At 43.2% G+C, this 12178-nt stretch overlaps 1 protein-coding gene across 1 annotated transcript in view; it reads left to right on the top strand.

Annotated features, from left to right (window-relative positions):
* The window catches only part of grm6a (glutamate receptor, metabotropic 6a), a 65163-nt gene that overhangs the window by 500 nt on the left and 52485 nt on the right, over nucleotides 1-12178 (top strand). The gene's annotated exons all lie outside the window — the stretch shown is intronic.

Genomic DNA, 12178 nt, shown 5'->3' with positions numbered 1-12178 from the left:
CTCCGGTTCCGTCAGTGTTTGTCGCGCGACGACAAGTGAAGCGTGTGATAAAGATGCACTACAGGTAGAGTTTGGTGTGTATAAAAAAAGTGTTGCGTTTGTTTTGCGAATACGAGCCGGCTTGGTACAAATTTTAGAATTTCCAGCTAAGCTTGCAAATCATTTAAAATGTGAAAACTTTGCTCATGAAGTCCTAAAATAAATAACTGTCGCAGTGAGGGAAAGATTAACTTTGTGCGCACACACACACACACACACACACACACCCCCGGCTAGACATCTCATAGTTCCCCCTGTACTATATGAAAAACTGTAGTGTAAATAATTGTATGTGCCATCATACATAGATAGGACTAAGATCTTAGGGGTCTTTACAGTTATTCCACCTCGCAATTAAAATGAATAAAGCACTTACTATTTTACCTTTTCTATAATTTGTTTGCAAAGGCTGTACTTCAAGTTCTTGCAAAAACTGCGGTGTGCTTTTTTTTTTTTTTTTTTTTTTTTAAAACCAGATTTCCTTCATTGTAAGATGACGGGATGTTTGGGATGGTTTTTCTTTCCCTCAAAGGGATTCTTGTTCCCTGTAGTGAAGCGCATGATTCGGGTCAGCTGTGTGATCACCTTGGCTCGTCCACGGCCGCGGGAGCGCGCACTGGGCTGCGGGCGCGCACACACGTCCTGCTCGCTCCAAGTGAACTAACTGTCGGTCAGCGTCTCTTTGTCCCGCTGAGCGCTCTGCTCTGTCCCTGCAAGCTCATGGATAGATATTTCTCTGCGACTGATGCCGCGCAGAATTCAGTGTGTGAAGGGGAAGGTCTGCACAGATTTGCGAGCCCAAAAATCGTGATCGATGAGACGAGCGTGTGAACACTGATTGCAGGATTCCCGCAATAACTGGAACGAGGCCCTGAACCTGCGACCAGTCAGTGAAAAACTGAACTACTTACCTGGGAAACGGGTCAGGAAGTAAACTTGAACAGAAATGACTGTTGCGGGTGCTCTGGTTTCTTGCGAGGGGGTAAAGGCAAAAAGACAAATGTAGGTGTTCATTTTTATTTTTTTTCTCACGGATTATGCAGTGATTTGACTGGGTGGTTATTTTTACATCTCCGAAGGCAGCAGGTTTTTTTTTTTTTGGTTCTCCGCATGATTATTACTAATAATTAATAATCATTCTGTCGATAGCGTTTTCAGCGGTTTATATAATCACTATCTTATGTGGGGGGGGGAAAACGTGACTGTCTGAAGTAATAACCTATTAGTAACATGTCTGGCATGAATTTGCCTGCATTGTCTCACTGTGTCCGCTAAGACTTAGTGTTTAATGCATTTCGGTACAAAGCGAAAGGTTAAAACATAAAGTAACCGAACAGAGCATTTGATTTGGTCCTCTAATTCCTATCTGCACGTGTATTCTTACTATTATATTGATTCATTTAGCTGACACTTTTCTCCAGAGAGACTTACAGTGTGAAGCTACCTAGTTATTTAGCTATTTATACAGATGGGTAATTTTACTGGCGCAAAAGTACCTTGCTCACAGGTACTACAGCCGGAGATGAGATTCGAACCTGAGACCTTTGGGTCCAAAGGCAGTAGTACTAGCCAGCTGTCTGGCTATAGGTTCACAGTAAATGAGTTAAGGACAGGGAAAGTGGAAGCTGCAAATCATTTGATGTCAGAATACTACTTATTTTTTTATTTTAATTTATTTCAGTATTTATTCATTAATTTATTTGATCCCAGTGACCACTTCTCTATTACATAAAGCCGACCTACGTCATCATAGTTGAGAAATGGTGTTTCTAGAGGAATATTTCTGAATAGATCAGCTGAGGATTCTTGGAAACATAGACTGGATGCAAAGACAGGTTAATCAAGGTGACAGGTAGCTGGTGCTGATTTAATTTTTTCAGTCCACTTTGGCAAGCAATTTTACAGAGAATGAACAGAATGTAATGTTTTATTAATAAGCATGAGGAGGGGGGAACCTCAATGTTCAGCAACCCTATGTCTCACAATGTTGGTGTTTAAGTCCTCAGAGTACTGCTGGAAGCATTCTTGGTGTTCCCAGTACCTGAGAAGTTTTTACGCCACTGGTTTTGTGAACAGTTAGGTAAAACCCTAGTGAGTGGTAACGTCGACAACAGACAGAAATTCGGCACAAAGCCATTCCCTAATGTCTCATTTCGTGCCTTTTCATATATCAGTTATATAAATGAAAACAAATGGAAATAATCTCTACAGCAACTACAGCTTTTGCTCTTCAGTCAATCTGATTTATCTATGTTTAGATAGATCACTGAATTGAAGGTTGAGTAAAAACCAAGTTGTTTCACAGATAGGAAGCATGTTAAAAGCAAAAGGATTTCTAGGACTCATGTCCCAGCCACTGCCTTCCTACTGCACCCTTGACATTTACCATAAATTAAGTCAGTAAAAGGGCCGCCTATAGAAACGTATCAATATTTATATAACAGTAATGTTTAAATAACAATAGTAATCACAGTTGTGGATGAGTGTAGTGTGTGAGACCTCAAACAGCAGGTTTCTTCAACAAAAAGCTTTCACGAAAAAGGCAGAATCTAAACAAGAGAGAAAATAACTTTAAAGGGTAAATAAAAAAGCAACAGAAATATTGTCAGCTGTAACCAAAATCCTGCACAGTATTCATTTCTTTGCTCCCTGTTATTTCTGTGTCTGGTCTCACACTCTTCTTGCAGTCTCCAGACCAACTGCCTTAAATGCTTTTCTTGACTGATTGTCCCTGGAGTAGCGGGAAGTGGGCCTTAATATTATCGTTGTTGACGTAGTGGTTGGCTGAAACATGTACAAATATGAGAAGTTATATTTCTGTTGTGTAACATGGTTTTACACAGAAGTATACAGAAAGTATCGCTGAAATCGTTTTCTATATGTACTTAATGACTGAATCATTAGTTTACTTTTGACAGGGTCTTCAGTACCGTTTACTGTGCTCCGCACATTTGTTCTACTGTATCTATGTAGCACCAGTATAATCACATGTTTTATTTTGCTGAGAAAAAAACACCAGTTGCACAAGCACAATTCACATGTTATCAACTCAGGTGTCATTAAAAGAGTTTATTCAGTCTGGGTGATGCTTTATTTGCTAGAAATTGTATTTGGGATTTCTTCAGTACTAATCAAATTATATCTGCTTGTCCAGTGACATGCCTCCTCCCTGTGAACTTCATGTCTAGCTCCATACCTTTGGGGTCTGTAGGCTGATGGACTCCTTTGGTCCAACGTGATTGCGTGCTTTAAGCCTGCCTGAGTTCTGGGGTGGTTTTGTGACTACGGCATTCCAGCTGCTGATCTGCATGGCTGCCCATCCCTGTCTGAGCCTCTCCAAGTACCCAGGTGGTTCCACAGCATTAATCTCTAATTGCCCACCTTTACAGCCATGTAGTTTTTAGGTCAATCGGGTATGGTGAGCTATTGAAACCAAATATTGCCATGAATACCCAACAAAGGGACTAATGCCATGTTAGTCTTAATTACATAGCATCAGAGTGAGTGAATTTCTTCAACTGCTATAACCTCAAATCCACAACAATCAGCTTCAAGTTTGAAAGTAGGACATAATTATGTGAATTTTTGCAATCCGAATTCTCTTAATCTATCAGTAGAAGATATTTAAATTGGGACAAACCGGACTATTTTATGTTTTTCTAAAGTTGGCGTGTGTTAAGATCTTACTGTTATGCGATATGTTTGCACACCGTTAGATGTTCAGGGGGAAAACAGGTTGTGGAAAACTACGTGGAGAAAAATAAAAGGAAGATACAGTGATGTGTTAAAGGAAATGTGGAAAAATCTAGGAACAGAGAAAATTCAAATGTGTATAAATTTTGAAAAGGTATACGTTTCACCTCTGCATTTAAGCTGTTAGGCAAAGAAGAAAGAAGCAGGCTTCCTACTGAGAGAGTTGACTTCACTGCTGAAGAGCTTAAGAGACATCTTGATATTTGAAAACACAATAAACAGTGCAACAGAAGGTGCTGTCTGCCGGTCTAGTGTTGTGAAACCCTACTAAGCAGGAAAGAGATGCTGCAAGTTATTTCAAGCACCATTCAGATTGCCAGTAAAAGGGGATGATCAGTGGACTGGCATGAGAGAAGTGAGGAAAGGAGGAGGCAACCTACGCAGCAGATTTATCTGAAGGTGTCATGAGAGAGACAAGAATTGTACAAAATGACAGGAGAACTTGGCCTCAAAGAGAGCAGCAGTCACATGGAGAAATGTTCATAGTTGATTTAACATTCCTTATTATACTTTGCAGAAAACAGGCTCTGTTGAATGCTTGAGAAGTTAAATATAGACTGGACAATAAAAAATACGATCTCTTAATGTGTTATGGTCATCACTGTCAGTGTGTTAGACATGCTGATCATTACTCTTGAGCTGTAGGGTTTCATCATGTGCTGTATGACTTGTGGTTTTAAGTGCCATAAAGGATTGCATTTCCTGGACCACAAGCTAATGGTTCATTAGTCACTGTCTGTGCAGTTCTACTCTCCTTCTCAATCTGAGAAATCTTCTTAGGTTGTGATCAAACAGGTAATGATGTACAGTGTATGAGCCAGCCCAGATTTGACTACCAAGTGGAGGAGCCGTAAGTGGAAAGTGCTTTCTGTGACTGAAATTTAGGGCTCTCTGGTGTTCAGTAGAGCCAAAATGTTACACTGGAAAATACTCTTAATGATGATTTGCTTTTCATTAAATCAGGGAGAGTAAGAGGGTAGGGACTTTATGAGAACCGCGGATGTACTCTCCCAGGGCAAAATTAATCTCACAGTATCACTTACTCAGCTTGCGAACTCTGAGAAAAATGTCACAGTTGTTCACTGTAAATGAATTACTTAGTCTAATTACTTTCCTCATTAAGTCATAGGGCTTGCTTTAAACATAGGGTAGCAGGTAGTGCCGTTAGAGCTGCCGTCCTGCATTTGGGGGGCCTGAATTAATATCCCACCTCCCACTATGATACCACTGAGCCAAGTGCTTAACCTAAATTGCCTCAATAAAAATGACCCAACAATCTAAATTATTGAATAATCTTAAGTATCTCAACTTTGTAAATTGCTTTCCAGAGAAGCATCAGCTAAGTAAATAAATGTGTTTTGGCTCGGGCTGTTGTCTTGCAATCTGAAGGACCCCAGTTCAACACTTGCTCCTGCTGAAGAACGATTGAGCAAGATACAGTGATACAATCAGGATGCAGTACTGTATAAATGGGAAAGACTGCGTAAAGCTACTTGTCCAATGGTTTAAGTTGCCTTGGACGAAGATGTCAGCCACATAAAGAATAATTAGAGAAATAAAACATGATAATGGAAAGAGTGAAACCAAACTGTTTTTGAAGATTTTTGCTCTCAGTTCTTTTTTCCACTTACCCAAAGATCCAATGATGACCAAGTGATTTAAGAGACCACTTCTGTACCTCCCTTTCCATGAAAACCACACAAGCGGTTGATTCTAATGCAGCAGTATTTATCCTTGATGGTATTGTAGATTCACAACTGCACACCCAAAATTTCACCCAGATAAAATTTGTCTGTAAAGAGCAGAGCTGTAAAACCATCCTTATGATTCATACTCAGTGCTGCTGATGTGTCATCTGGAGAAACACAAAATGATGGGAAACATTATTATTATTTCATTGTTTAGCTGACATGTTTTTTCAAAACAACTTACAATGTTAGGTTATTATACAGGAGTACTTTGACATACTTGTCAATTTTGTGTGCATGGTATTACTGGAGCAATTCAGGCTAACTTCCTTGCTCAAGGGTTCTGGAGGAGGAATGGGATACAAGCCAACAAACTTCAGATTGCAAGACAATGGCAATTAGTTCTCACTGAAGTATCGAAACGTAGAGAATGCTGAAAAATTCATTCATTTGCATATATTTACATAATAGTTTCATAATACACTAATACATTTGTTTTCTGATAGGATATTATGTGATCATGTCATGCAGTTATATGTGTAATGCATAACAAGCAGCGCTATTGTTTCAATGTGACCAATATCTTTGTTCCATTCAGATGCGTTCATTAAGAGCGATTCATTCTCTTTTGGTCCACTGTTTACATCCAGGTCAATAAGTAAATTGAGCCATCATTCCTTATTTTGACACTGGTTCCAGCTCACAGGAGGTTATTTATATTTTTACTTAAGGTAGAAGATAAGTCACACTACACTAATTATAACCTCATTTTGACAAAAGCTTTAAGAATACAGGATCCTCCCTCATATGTGTAATTCAATCTTGAAGATCTTTCTTGTGAAGCGAATTCTCATTATCATTAATGTAAAAATAGATCATGCATTCTGAGGGAAACATGGTGGCGCAACAAATAATGTTGCTGCCTTGCAGTGGCTGTGTGATGCAAAAGAATGTGAGTTTGATCCCTGCTCAGTCTATGTGGAGTTTGCATGTTCTCCCTGTATCTACGTAGATTTCTTCCCATGGTCAGAAGAGATGCAGTCATCACTGTGACTTTCTCATTTATGCAAAAGGTCATTTCTTATTAGAGCGATTCAGTGTAAAGGGATTTGATTCCGAGACTTTCCAGTTTCATGCTAATAGATCCTAACCACCGCACTACCTACTGCCTTCCCACAGTCTAAAGACATGAAGTTCAGGTGATGATGAATTGTCCATTGTGTGTGTGGTTACCCTGCAATGATCTGCTATTCTGTCCAGGATGTACCCCCCTCAGCCTTGCACCCAATGCTAAATTGAAATTGGATGGTTGGATTGTGTATTCCTGAGCCACTAGAGGCTTACTCTGTTCCCTGAGTCCAAATTTCCTGCCTTATCTTTTAAGGATGAAGAAAGCCTTGTTCAAAACTAAGTAAACAATATCAGAACTACTCTGTACACTTTCAAATCCAGGCTTAAAACCCTCATGTTCAAAATTTCTTATGATGACACATTTGCCTGCTCCTTTCCCCCTTTCCATATTAGGATTTATCTGATATTATTTCTTACTGTTTTTTATTTTGTTTTTTATTCTGTCTTTCATGGGAGGCACAGCAAGACACAGAGTACCTCACAGATATTTTGCTGTGGGTATATACATACATTTGAATTTGGCTCATTGTGAGTGGAGTTTGTATTTTCTTCCCATGTTCACATGGGTTTCCTCCAGGCACTTGGGTTTCCCTCTAGAGTCCAAAGACATGTTTCAGGTGAGCTGGCAACTCTATATTGATTGACGTGTGTGTGCACGCCTGCTCTGTGATGGACAGGTGTCTTGTATACTGGGGTCTACCATGTTTGCCTCATCCCTATCTTTCCACGCGTGGTCCGGACCACAACACTGAGCAAGTCGTCATTCATAATGGATGGATTCTGTAGTTCTTCTATTGTTGTAACTTTTAAGTGCTGTTGTTTTGTTTAGTTTTTTTTGTCTTGCTTTATTCTGTTCCTCTCTTATTCTTACAACTTTTTAAAAATGCTGGTATTGTAAATTTGTTGGAGTTGTAATCCATATAGTCTTCTTTATCGTAAAACGCTTTGAGAAGTTTGTTTTAAATGCGATACACAAACTGTCACGACCCACAGGGATAATAGCCCTACGGGCCAGAGGAGGCACCACTCAGTGCCACTAGCCCAGACCCCTGCACCTGTTCACAATTTAGTAGTTGCTGAGGTGTAAAAGGAGCAAACGGTGGAGGATAGATTGTGGCACCATGGGTGTTTATGTTCCCGCCCTGTCTACTCCTGCCTCTTGTTCTCCAGTTCTGGTCCAGTGTTCCAGTCCGGTATTTCATCACACCTCCATGTTCAAGTCCTACTCACAGATTCACATTTCACTTTTCACCTTTGTGCGAATACACTATGTGTCTCCTTGTCCCATGTTCATTGTTTCACCTCTACCTGGTACTTTACAGTTTGCGCTGTGCACTTATAAATACACTCTGCACATGGGGTCATTTTACTTTTCGTCCTTGTTCGGACGTAGCAGCAACGCGCGTCTATGTTGGACTCCCGTCCGGATGCTACAGAAGAATCTGCCTTCTACATGACATCAGCAGTATTACGTGAGCTTGCAGAGACGGTCAAAGTGAACGTAGAACCTCAAACATTGTGCGCCGAAACAAACTTCTCAGACTCACCATGTCCTTGTTAGTGTTAACATGACTGATACACACCAGACTCCGTTTTCCCGATGTCAGTCTGGTCGGTTCACAAGTGCGCATGGAAGCACCTCCTTCCCCCTCATTTCCCAGCACTGAACATCAGGCAGCCCAGCGTGACAGAGAGCAGGCAAAAATACGCTTCTATATGAGCTGCGTTTTGCTTGATGAGCCACGCACAGAACAGGCAGCGGTTTAGCGCCATAAAAGACGTTTGACAGAGGAAGAGAGAAGGTGCTGTTTCCCGCAGAATCTGTGTTTTTACTGCGGAACTGCAGACCATATTCAGGTCTCCTGTCCAGTGCGACCATCCGGTGGATCCCGACGACCCAATGTGCTGTTGAGTGGTTTCTCTCACAGTGCCTCCCAGTTATTATTGCCGGCTACAGTGTCATGGGCCTCGCAGACGCGTGAGGTGAAAGCTCTGGTGGACAGTGGTGCTGCTGGGAACTTCATAGATAGCGATATCGCTGAGTCTTGGGGTTTGCCCTGTACTCCATGCTCAAAACCCTTGGGTATTAGTGCTATAGATGGAGGGCCAATTGGGTCCGGGTGGGTGAAACACCATATGGAACCTGTGGGTGGGGCCGTCCCATACGGAACAGATCTGGTTTTATTTGGTCAAATCCCCCTTCAACCCCATTGTTCTGGGGTATCCTCGGTTAGTCACCCATCAACCTGTCCTTTCTTGGAGTACCAGTGAGGTGCTTTCTTAGGGAAATCAGTGTACAGAACACTTTCTGAATGTACCTTGTAGTACCACATCCATAGAGAGTCCTAATGCAGATATGCCCCTGCAGATACCTGGGAGTGTGCAGACCTAGCGGAGGTGTTTAGCAAATGCAAGGCTGCTGAACTGCCCCCTCATAGGCCTTGGGATTGCACCATAGACCTTCTGCCTGGTACAATGCCCCCTAGGGGAAGGGTTTATCCCTTCTTCAAACCAGAACATGAGGCCAAGGAGGCTTATATAGCCAAGGCGCTAGAAGCAGGGATCCTTCGCCCATCCACTTCTCCAGCACCCGTTGGCTTTTTCTTTGTGAAAATGAAAGACGGGGGCTAAATGCAGTTACCGTTAAGTATCCTCACCCCTTATCCCTTATTATCGCTGTCGTCGAACAGGTCTTGGGAGCTCAGATATTCACAAAAATGGACATCGGGAGCGCGTACAATTTGATCTGTTTTCAGGAGGGGGATGAGTGGGAGACTGCTTTTAGCACCACCCTGGGCCATTATGAATATTTGGTCATGCCTTTTGGCCTGGCCAGTGCGCCCTCAGTATTCCAGGCATTTGTTAACGAGGCACTCAGAGATGATTAATCGATCAGTATTGGTTTATTTAGACAATATCCTGATATTTTCTCAGTCTTATGATGAGCATGTAGCACATGTAAGGGAGATTTTACAAAAGCTGGCAGCACATAAGCTGTATGTGAAGGGAGAGAAGTGCCAGTTCCATATTGAATCTGTGGACTTCCTGGGTTTTGTCCTTACAGCCAGTGGGGTTACTATGGACCCACAGAAGGTCTTGGCAGTCCTGTCCTGGCCGCAGCCAAAGACCTGAAAAGGTTCCTAGGGTTTTTGAATTTCTACAGGCATGTCATAAGGAGCTTTAGTTCTGTTGCAGCCGCTTTAACAGCGCTGTTACAAAGAACACCCAGGTGACTGACTTGGACTCCTGAAGCTATTCAGGCCTTTGAAGACCTGAAGAAGTGTTTTACCTCTGCCCCAATCTTGAAGCACCCTGATCCCAAGTTGCTGTTTGTTGTAGAAGTTGATGCATCGGAAATTGGGGTAGGGGCAGTGCTCTCACAGCATCAGGAAAATCCCCTTAAGCTCTATCCATGTGCCTGTTTTTCACACAAATTGTCACCCACAGAAAGGAATTACGATGTTGGAAATGGGGAGCTCTTAGCCATAAAGTTAGCCTTAAAAGAGTGGAGGCATTGGTTAGAGGGTGCCACTCATCCATTTCTAGTGTTGAGCGACCATAGGCCATTTTCTTCACCAGGTTCCGCTTTACGATGACTTATCGCCTTGGTTCCAAGAACGACAAGGCTGATGCTCTCTCCCAGTTGTTTGAGGTTTCGCCTAGACTCACGCCACTGGACACCAACCTGTCACCTGCATAGATTGTAGCTCCCATCCAATGGGCTTTGTTGGACGACATCAAAGCGGCCCAACTCCAGGAACCCGATCCCAGCAAGAAGCCACAAGACAAGGAATATGTCCCTTCCACAGTCCGATCCAAGCTTTTACACTGGACCCACGATGGTCCCAGTGTAGGGCACCCTGGAATCAACTGAACATTTAAACTCCTCTATGAACAGTTCTGGTGGCTGTCCATGAAGCAGGACGTGAGAGACTTTGTCCTTGGTTGTATCACATGTGCCTAGGTCAAGGTTCCACAACAGCTTCCGGTGGGGCTCCTTGAACTGCTGCCAGTCCCAAATCGTCCATGGTTCCTTATACATTTACATTTATTAATTTAGTAGATGCTTTTCTCCAAAGTGACGTACATCTCAGCGAAAATACAAATTTGTGCATTACATTAGGAGAAAGAGACATAGCTGCAGACACGTGTAGCAGTTGACTTCATTACTGACCTACCTAGTTCAGATGGGAACACTGCAATACTGGTGGTGATTGATCGCTTTTCTAAAGCCTGTTGACTTGTCCCATTGAAAGGTCTGCCCACAGTCCTGGAGACTGCAGAATTGTTGTTCCAACACATCTTCCGATTGTACGGCATACAAGAGGATGTCGTCTCAGACAGAGGACCCCAGTTCACCTCGAGAGTCTGGAAGGCCTTCTTTTCCCACTTGGAAGTCTGTCACCCTCTTCTCTGGCTATCATCTGCAATCCAACGGGCAAGTGGAGTGCCTCAACCAGGAGATTGGGCGTTACCTGCGGAGCTACTGTAGCCAGAGCGAAACCGATTGGAACAGATTCCTCTCCTGGGCAGAGTATGCCCAAAACTTCCCGGTGCATTCATCAACTAACCTAACCCCTTTTCAGTATGTGCTAGGTTACCAACTTCCATTGTTCCCAGGGACGGCAGAAACCAACGAGGTGCCAGCTGTAGAGGACTAGTACAAGAGGAGTGAATTGGTGTGGGAGTCTGCACATGCCCGACTCCAGGAGATGGTGTCCTCCCAAAAGGAGAAGGCCAACAGAAGGCACAGGACGGTGTTGTACCAACTGGGGCAAAGAGTGTGGCTGTCTACACGGGACATCAAACTGCATCTGCCCTCAAGGAAATTAACCCCCAACTTCATCGACCCCTTCAGGATACTGAAAAGGATCAACTTGGATTCTTGCCACTCACAGTTACAACCTCATTACCGTATCTGCCTGATGTTTCATGTCTCACACCTCAAGCCCCACTGTGTTTCCACCCTGCAGAGTCCGGCAGTCTCCCATCCTCCATCCCTGGACGTAGACGGTTCCCCTGCCTACTCTGTCAGGGCCCTCCTGGACTTCAAACGGCACAGAGGCACACTGTACTATCTGGTTGACTGGGAGGGCTGTGGCTCTGAGGAGCAATCCTGGGTGCTGGCAAGTGACATATTAGACCCGACTCTCATTGTGGACTTTCACAGGTCTCATCTGGACTGGTCGGGTCCACGACGAAGGGGGTGGCTACCTGCCCATTGGCATTGAGCGGCTGGAGCCACTCCTGTGATGGGGGGGGTACTGTCACGACCCATAAGGATAATACCCCTATGGGCCAGAGGAGGGGCCATTCACTGCCACTAGCCCAGACCCATGCACCTGTTTACAATCTTGTAGTTACTGAGCTATAAAAGGAGCAAGCAGCAGAGGATAGATTGCAGATTCTTCATCAGCGTTTCTATTGTGCTCTCTTGGCGATCATTAGTTCCCTGTTTCCTCAGTTTGTTCTGTAGGTGTTTATGTTCTAGTCCCGAGTACTCGTCCTGTCTACTCTTCTCTCTTGTTTTCCAGTCCTAGTCTAGTGTTCCAGTCCAGTATTTCGTC

Source organism: Scleropages formosus, chromosome 1 (genome assembly GCF_900964775.1).
Source record: "Scleropages formosus chromosome 1, fSclFor1.1, whole genome shotgun sequence".
NCBI classification, from domain to species: Eukaryota; Metazoa; Chordata; class Actinopteri; order Osteoglossiformes; family Osteoglossidae; genus Scleropages; species Scleropages formosus.
This window is presented reverse-complemented; position numbering and strand designations above follow the sequence as displayed.